A 10,148-nucleotide genomic window follows, 5' to 3' on the forward strand; every position below is an offset into this window, starting at 1 on the left:
CGATTTCATACGATAACATTTTATATTATGAGAATGTCAGTGATGAAATCGCCCTCCCTCCACCCGTTCGAATCGAGCTTTTTTCCCGTGACGTATATTGCGCCGACGTTCTCGAATAATTTATATTGGGCCGCATATTAATTTGTTGTACGCCGTACATAATATTTTTGCGTGTAGTATAGTCTTGTGCGTACTTATGTCTTATGTGATGCAGATGCTATTAAATATGTGTATAGACCAGGGGCGGATCCAGACATTTTCTGAGGGGGGGGGCGCACATTTTGAGGACATTTAATTATATTTGTCTTCCGATTTTTTGCAGTTAAACCGTTTAATTCCATTGAAGTTAAAATTGTATAATGATAATAATAAATGAATATTCTTTAAATACTACATACTAACTATACATGTATTACCAATTTATCATTTCTGAGTTCTGTTAAGTTCATCTTAACTACATTTCTATTTTATAAGTTGTTTAATGTTTTGTATTAACTTATTGAAAAATGATGGCTAGTTCAATATTATATTTCAATAACAACGATCGGAAGATAACGCCATAACTGCGTGCTGACGGTGTAGCGCGTTGCCTTAAAATATTTTGAATGTAATATTTATTTTTGAATTTAATATAAATATTAACCACAATAATAGCAAAAATAAACATGCTGAATGTAGAAAATATTATATAATAATATTATAACCGTCGTGGCAGGCGATTCGAGGCTTAAAAAAGCGTTGTACTGTCTGTCTTACACAATTATTATTTTATGGAAACATTTTTTACAACTAAATACGTGCTGAGGTGGTGGCCCGCGCCCCCTACGCCACCCCTCTGGATCCGCCACTGGTATAGACTTATATGTTTATAATTTTTATTTTTTACTGTACTTTCCGCGGGATTATAATATTATATAGGTATGTATACAAACGAACTTTGAGGATAGGGCGCCAAAGTCGTGAATATTACCTCGTCGTCCGTTTTTTAACGTATATGAGAATCCTAGATACAAACATTTAGTAAAAATCGGAATTTAAAAGAATATTATTATTACGATTTATTGATTTATAAATATATGTTTATTACGTATAATGTTTATTTACTTATATCTTAATTCATTCCATTTGCAACAATTGAACAATGTATATAGTGTTGCAATGTAAGTATTTAACAGAAATATGATGAGAAAAGAAAAGTTTACAAAATATTAAATATAATTATGTAATTGAATTGTCTGTTTGATAACCCTTCTGTTTTATTATTATTTATTATTAAAATAAACATAATTATAATATTTAACTGCATTTACAGTGTACATTAAAATGTTAATAAAAATCAAATAGGTATTGTAACTTATATTAATACACGCAGAGAGAGAGGGGAAAAAATTATATTGAACATTTTTAAATAATTACACATTAAATACTGCCTTAATATCACTTATATTGCAAAAAAACAAATCTAGTTTTACTGAATTAGTATTGGACATATACTGATATTGATATACAGGGTAACGGGGAGGAAAAATAATAGTTAGGTTCTACTTATAGTACGTATATTTTGTAATGCGTGTTAAACATGTTGTATGCACTTTTAAATAAAATTTAAAAATAATTACTAACCACCGTTGCATATCAACGATAATTATTATATCGTATAATATTTGTGTTAGCATGAAATAATTATAAAATCATATTAAAAACTGTATGGTCCATTTTGTTTTACAATCCTACGAATTTGATATAATAGATATTAACAGAAAAATTGTATATTTATCATGATAATTATTATGTTCATTACAATACTGTTATATAAAAATATTTACGTAGATACCTACTTATATCCTTTTTCAATATAACAGCTGTTGTACACATGTACAGCCTGCCCTATACGCAGAAAGTAGATTGTAATAAAATCACATCAGTCTTTCAACATAAAATAAGTATGACATAAATTCATTTTAACTATTAAATAATAAAAAATAATAATAACTTATATCCATAAAAATAAAAATAAAAATAAAATATAATATATACAATTTATATTTTTGAATAAAAAATGAATTGTCATATACTTATAAAGCATCGACAATTACATATTTTACATTATATACAAATTAGGAACAATTGTACAATGTAACATTTTATAAAATATTTCAAAAAAATAAATTTCAGAACCCTTATTTTTACTAAGCAAAACTGATCCAGTCGTAAATTATGAACTTTTAAAAATATTTTTTGAAAATTATTAACTAAGAATATTTTTGACATCTTAAAAAATCATAATAAATAAACCACTTGACTTAGATAAATATTTGTACAGTAAAAAGTTTTCTAAATACCAGATTTATAAATTAGCAATTCTGAAATTTAAATTTTAAGTTATTAAGTATTCAAAAATAAATATTTTTTATTATACGTGTATGGCATGACTCAATAAATTATATAGAAAAATAAAGTAACTCAATCGCGATTCGATCAAATATATTCGGAAATACATTGGTCTGTTTGATAAAATATTATGTTCCTAATATAATTTTGGGAGGAATGTTAACTTCATATCTGAGTGCACTGACATTTTGTGAGATTCAAAATAAATGAGGATTTCGTGCATTTACTGTGGAATTAATAAATGCTACTGTAAAACTCCACTATGATTTACTCAAAAGGCATGTCAGTTCACATGCTTCAGCACCCCCTAGCACCATAGGCGGAAATTTGGAGGGGGCTTGAGGGGGCTTAGCTTAGATAGAAAATATAGCCCCCTCAAAAATAATATAAGTAAAATAAATTACATAATAATATGATCTAATATGTCTACTAACTTTTCTGTTTGTACATTTTGAGAGGGCTAAGCCCACTCAAGCCCCCCCCCCCCAATTTGCGCCTATGCATAGCACCACCGTAGTTGCGCCACTGTACCTACATTTAAACTATATATTTAGGTATACAGTTATGCATAATTTATACAGTTATACATTTGTAGTTATATAACGAATATACGTAAACTGTTTAGCACACTTATAATTAAAGATTATTTACATGGAATAACCTCGTTGACATTTACATTATTTCAGCTAACGGCAGTGGCGTAAACTGGGGGTCGCACCTGAAAATATCATAGGGTCGCAAGAGTATCTTTTTGCGACTCCAAAAAATCACGATTTTAGTTTTCGAAAAATTGAAATATCAATATAATAATAAATTAACTAATTTATATTTTGAGAACCAATGTTTAACTTTGATCTGAAGCACTGGAATTATTATAATATTATATAATTTCCACGTTTATTTATAGTTTGTTATTAACCATTTTCTATTCATATACCAATATGGATATTTATATTTTATTGTGATCAGCGGACTCGAGTCTCAATGGCAACTGATATTCACTATAACGTGTTTCATAGTTTAAAATTATTATTTGTTTGTCTTATACATGCATTTATTTTTGACACTTGTATTTATTTCTTATCCACGAACGATTCAAAATTAAAAGTGTTTCGACAGTTTGCTAAAATGGATAAATTTACTGTAAAAATATTGTATAATGTAACTGTCTATTTTTACTTTAAATTCGTATGATTATTTAGTACACATATTTAGTATGCAGTAAGTTTAAAATAGCCCTTCAAATATATTAATGATTTATATTATATTAAAACTACAATTTTGACAAATAAAACAATTTATATTTGATCTGTAAGTTAATTTTTAAATTAATTATATTAAGGTAATAACTAATAAGGTAATATTATATTATTGAGCAAATTAAATTTATTTTGGCACTAATTGTTGTACCTGCTTATTAGAAAAATACTAATACAAATACTAAGAAATATGTTTTTAAATCTGAAGAAAACCTCCATTCCCCAGGAAAAAGATTAAAAATGGTACCTAAATATAGTGAATAATTAATTTCATATTATATATTTAGTATTCATATACAATTTATTGAAATTATATTTATATTAATTTAATATCATTAAATATTTCAGGATATTTTGTTAAATACATCTACCTTAATTCAAAGTGAAAATCCTGTAACTAGTTACCTACGTTAAATAAATAATAGTTAATGTTTTGGTTAATTTGTGTAGTATAAAAGTGATAAATATGTATTTAAATATACAAATACAATTAATATAAATAGTACATATTATAAAAATCTAAATGGCAGCTGTTATTTAAATTTTATAAAATAAATGGATTGTTGTATTTTATGTATTCATATATTCTTTAAGAAAATTATATATATTTTATTGAAGGTAGTCGGTAAGTAATTACTACCCTATTAATTATAGTGCATATTCATAATATATACCAATTATCAATAGATACAATATGACAATATGTGTTTCAGCCTTTAAGGTTAAAATAGTTTTGTTGAGTTTATGTACTTGTAATTTGAAATATAGAATAAAATAAAACATTTTAGGGGGTTGTGGGGGGGATAAGCCCCAAAAGTCTGTCCAACCTAGAAACTTATTGCAACCCTAACAATTCAGCCCAATTTACGCCACTGGCTTACGGTAGGTATGCACTAAGTATTATAATATTATACATTTATACTAATATGAAATATGTACCAGTATTAATTGTATAGATACATGCTTGAGGCCGTAGTAAATTTCGCATCTATAATTGACACTTTGATGAAACAATTCAGTATTCAAATGAGCAATTTACTGCGGCAATTCTTTATACTCACCTAGGTATCTAAGCTTAAACACGGACTGGATAGTAGCGTATCTAGGATTTTTTCAATGGGGGGGATTTTCCATGGACAACAAAGCTATATCAGCTATATAGTATATATTATGATTCTATAATAATAGTTCTATAACATAGTAATTATATTAATAGTAAATTAAAAATACTTTATCCGAACCGTTCTCAAACCAGAATGGTGTAGTACAAGGATCAACTATTAGCTTAACATTATTCCTTATCGCAATCAATGAAATGGCAACTCAAGTTCCCCCTCCCACGGTGATTAAACTTTTCGCTGATGATGCACTTATACATTGTAAAGGAAAAAACATGAATTCTATAAAAAATCAAATTCAACTTACACTTGACAAGTTAAGTAAGTGGAGCCTCGAAACTGGTTTCACTTTTTCGCCGAACAAGACAAAATGTATACTAGGTATTCACCCATCAAAGAAAAATTGCCAAACCGATAATTAATTTCGAGAAGACAACACTCGACCACTGCGACAATGTTAAAATTCTTGGGTTAACTTTGATAATAAACTCAACTGGTGCCAACACATCAAACAGTTAAGAATACGTACGCTCAAATCAATAAAAATTATTAAAACATTGAGGTAATGAGGTATGTAGTATTTGTACCGTAGAAGCCCTAGCGATACTCACAGCTACCAACTAGCCTCTATACAGGGTCTTACTTTTGGAATAACTTTAGTTCTAATCAATATTAAAAAAAACTTATCATACAAAAAAATATTTTTATTTTTAACACTGAAAATAAATAATTTTAAATTTGATTTAAATATTTTTGAATATATCCAAAATAGACAATCTGTGAATCTGATAAAAAGAACAATTTTGATACTAAAAACATTTATCTAAGTTAAGTAGTTTATTTTTAAAAAAATACGTAGTGCCGTCACTGTTTTTAGGCAAGTATTAACGTCAATTACAGATGTAGCTTAATATATTATTATACTAATCAGCAGCTTATTGTGGTAGCCAGTTTGTTAAATTTAGTTTAAATATAACATATAATTTGTATAATCACGGATTTCATAATAGGTATAGATTATTATAAATAATTGGACCAGTATATAGAAAATAAGACTAAGTGGTGGATTTATATTTTAAGTTCACTAAATGTTGCGTGCTACATTTGTTTAAAACTGATGTACCTAACGATGTTTAGATTTTGATTAAATTTTTTGATTCTTACAATACTTGGTTAAAAACTTTAAGTAATTTAAACAGTATAAATGTAAACAAACATTTTGGAAAATGTACTACTGTTAATTTAGGAATAGACTTGTGTATAGGAAATTAAATATTGATATCACTAAATTTATACTTACTTTAAATCTAAAATCTACTATCTAAAATCTACAATGTTGGTTTTTAAATAACATTCACTTTTGCTATAATGTTATGTTTATCTAAAAAATGTATTAGTATTTGTTTTTTTTTTAAATTATTAATCAGTTTAAACTATAGTTTGTAACTATTATTATTATTATTATGTATAAGCTCTATGTCGTATATAAAATTGATATTATACTGTGTTGGCTATAGTATCTAAATAAACATATTATTATATTATGTGTAATATACTATGCTGGCTATAAATATTGTTATTATTATATTAGGAATCTGGTGAATATATTGTTTATTTTTGACGACGGTAAACACTTTATAAATGTTTAATTGAATACAATTAGTTTATTGATATTGTAATATATTTCGACAGTGAATTCTTTTAATAATTGTATCGAAATAGTTTTTAAGTTTTTTAACTTTGGTTTTTATAATATAGTGTTTAAATTAAATTAAAGTAAAGTAACGTTTTCAATTAATTTAACTTTTCTTCACGACTTAAAATAGCTGCCGACACAGAACTTATCGCGCTAAATTTCACGCGTGAAGTCAACCAATATTAAAATGTAGCAGCTGCAGGTCGAAGATATGCTAAAGGTAAAGTTGTAGTTAAATTCTATTTTACTTGAGTATTAATATTAAATACTTAACGTAGTTAAAATTAGTTATATACCTAATGATAGGTGCACTTAGAGTTAGGATTAATCCAGATTTATTAAAAACCGACTTTTAGTGAAATAATTTACCGGTGGAAGGTCCACGGATTCGTTACATTGTGTTTAAAATATGAACAAGATTACATTTATTTCAAAACCCAAATACTAAGACTACCTATGGTTACTGTTTTAAATATTAGAACTCATAGGCATTACTTATAGTCAGTCCTGTAAAGAATACTTTGAAAAAGTATTTGGAATACTTTACAAATACTTTTAGTTTTTAAAATGGGTTTCTAATTATCGTAATATAAACACATAGGTAGTATGTAATCTAATAGTTATCTAATAGTTTTAAAGGGAATATTGTTATTCAATATTCAATAACTTTTTTTAGAAATCTTGTTTTCACAAACCTTTGGGCTTCGGCTAACACAGAAATACAGAATATTAAATAAAACTATTATTCTATTATTGTAGTTGACAATAATATTTGTCCAACCAATTATTTCGAATAAAAATAAAATGTTCGAAATAAAAAACCAAAGTATTCAATACCAAAAAGTATTTAATACAAAAAAAAGTATTTAAAATACCATTCAAAATACTTCATGCTGAGAGTATTTAAAAAGTTATTCAATACTTAAAAAAGTATTTGAATACTTTTATTCAAATACTTTTACTTAAATACTTTACAGGACTGTTAATAGTCGATAAACAGTGCATTTTGCTATTTTATTCTTGTGGAGTTCGGGTTTAAAATGCCAATAATAATAGTGCTAATTAATAATATATAAAAACATAAATATAATTTAAAAAAAGGTGGGTAAGTGGATATCGCTCTGCTGTACAGTAGGTAACCTACTTGTGCGACGTCTTCTTAAGGATTTTATAATTAAAAAGGTGGGTAAGTGGATGTCGCTCTGCTGTACAGTAGGTTAGAAGTGGGTCACTGTAAAATGGATAGTATTAAATTTGAATTCAATGATATAATATCACTGTATATAATATCAGTGTATAAGAAAAACGATTCTGAGTGGAGACGGTTTGTCAGTCTAGATGTTAGACATACATATTATTATATGTAACTTGTCTATAGTATTATTAATAATATTCAAATTAATCATATCACAATATTCATTAGGTAACGCGTTATACATCAACAACAAACCGTGGTACTATCATAGATATATAATAGTATACTTTAGAAGTTTCAAGTACCCAAAAGTAATATTATACAATTACAACAAAATAACTAAAATAGTTATTCCAGGTTTTTTAATATGTAATTTCATCCAAATTTGAACTTAAAATGACTATAAAAATAAACCGTGCTTATGTATTTCTTAGAATTTTTGGTAGCAGAATTAAATATTTACGTGGAATCTTGTTTTAAATTTTCAATCCTTAGATATAAAAGTTGAACATTTTATAAATTTTTAACTACAAAATAATTATTCAATTTTAAATTTTATAAATTTTGTCAAAATTTCAACTTCAAATGCTTATAAAAAATAATTGTGCCTATGTATTTTTAATATTTTTCAACTTCTATTGTAACAATGTATCAGGAGCCTTGTATTAATTTTTTACACTTTTTGGCCCAATAGTTTAAACTTTATTGATATTTATAGAAAAAAAAAAACTAAAAAAATTGAAAACTTACAATGTCCGTAAACAGCTCAAAAGAGTCAAATTATTTTCAAATTTTATCGTATATAGAAAATTCTAATATAAACATTCAGTGAAATTTTCAAGTTTCTACAGTCACTCGTTTTTTTAATTAAAACAAAATAAGAAAATCGCTACGTAAGAAATCGAGTGAATATCAAATGTTCTAAAAATATGAAATTCAAAGGCTCATAAAAATTTAATTTGAGTTTCTTATAGACAATTTTTTTTGATAAAGGTAGATTATCCTATAAGGATTCTTGTATTACATTTTAAAATCTTAGTTCTAAAAAGAAAAATTTTTACGAATTATTAACTCAAAATAATTTGCCTATTTTCGTGATTTTTACATATTTTGTCAATTTTTGAACTTTAAATGCTAATAAAAAAAAACTGTGACTAAGGATTTTTAATATTTTTCAAATGCCATTGTAACAATATAGTAGGAGCCTCGTATTAAATTTTCTAGTATTTTTACTCAACAAATAAAGTTTTATTGACATTCATAGAAAAAAAAACTAATTAAATTGGAAACTGAAATTGTCCGTAAACAGCTCAAAACAAATCAAAATATTTTGAAAATTTTAACATGTATAGAAAATGGAAATATAAACAACCAGTGAAAATTTCATGTATCTACAGTCATTCGTTTTAAAGTTACACCAAAAACCAAAATCAATTTTCTCGAAAACAGATTTTGCGTAAAAATGCCCGTTTTTGTCATACGAATTCATCAGTCAGACAAATTAATTTTAAATGTTTTTATTCTTTTTATTTATCATTTACAATATGAGTAGGTACTAAATTTAACTTTTTTTCTTTCGTTCTATTTCACTATAATGATTACCTATATTAAATGATTTAGCACATTTTTGTTAAAAAAAAAAAGTATTTTTACCCATTGAAAATGAATAAAAATAGATGAAAAATAGTTTATTCATGTAACAATAGTTTTTAAAAATATTACAATTATGTACTTTTTTTGTTAGTTTATTAAATGTATCAACAATTTAAAGATTTTATATAAATATGATATTTTATGTATATTTTAAATATTTTTTTATTATATGTTTAGGATTAAAAGCTACCGCTCTACGACAGTTATATCACAAGTTAAATTTTTAAATAGGTACTCAGTCAGTCAGTCGCGGATCGCACCTTGTTCGGCGCACACGTAATAAAATTACGCTCCGTCAATTGTTTCGTTCACGTTTATTTTTCAGTTCGAATGTGACAAATTTAATATGTACAAATAGACAAAATATGTAAATTGCTATCAATTAATCAAAGTGAATTCAAACTTACAACCCGTAAATTGCGTTAATTGCGTAAATTCACATTTAAATTATTCAAAAATTCTGTATGTTAAAACTACAATCACTGTTATATAACAGTCGTCGCGTTATTGCTGCCACGGGCAGCGTCCCACGACCTTTGCCCTGGGACAATATGCCGCAGTCTCAAACTACACCGCTAATCGGAAAAGGTAAAAATAAAAATTCTAAAAACGTTATACAGGCAGCTCGCCATGAAAAATCCACCAAAAATTCAAATGACACGGTTTTTGAATATGATTCGTTCAACTCCCCCTAAATTCAGACTGGACAACTAATACCGGTAAAAGGAATCTGTCATCTTCCTCAAACCCGAGCTCTCCGAATCATGATCCAAGCAAAAAAATTCAAAAACTATTTATAACTGCAAATCGGTACGAACCGCTAGCGCAAACTGAAT

The sequence above is a fragment of the Acyrthosiphon pisum genome, chromosome A2, assembly GCF_005508785.2.
Source record: "Acyrthosiphon pisum isolate AL4f chromosome A2, pea_aphid_22Mar2018_4r6ur, whole genome shotgun sequence".
NCBI lineage: Eukaryota > Metazoa > Arthropoda > Insecta > Hemiptera > Aphididae > Acyrthosiphon > Acyrthosiphon pisum.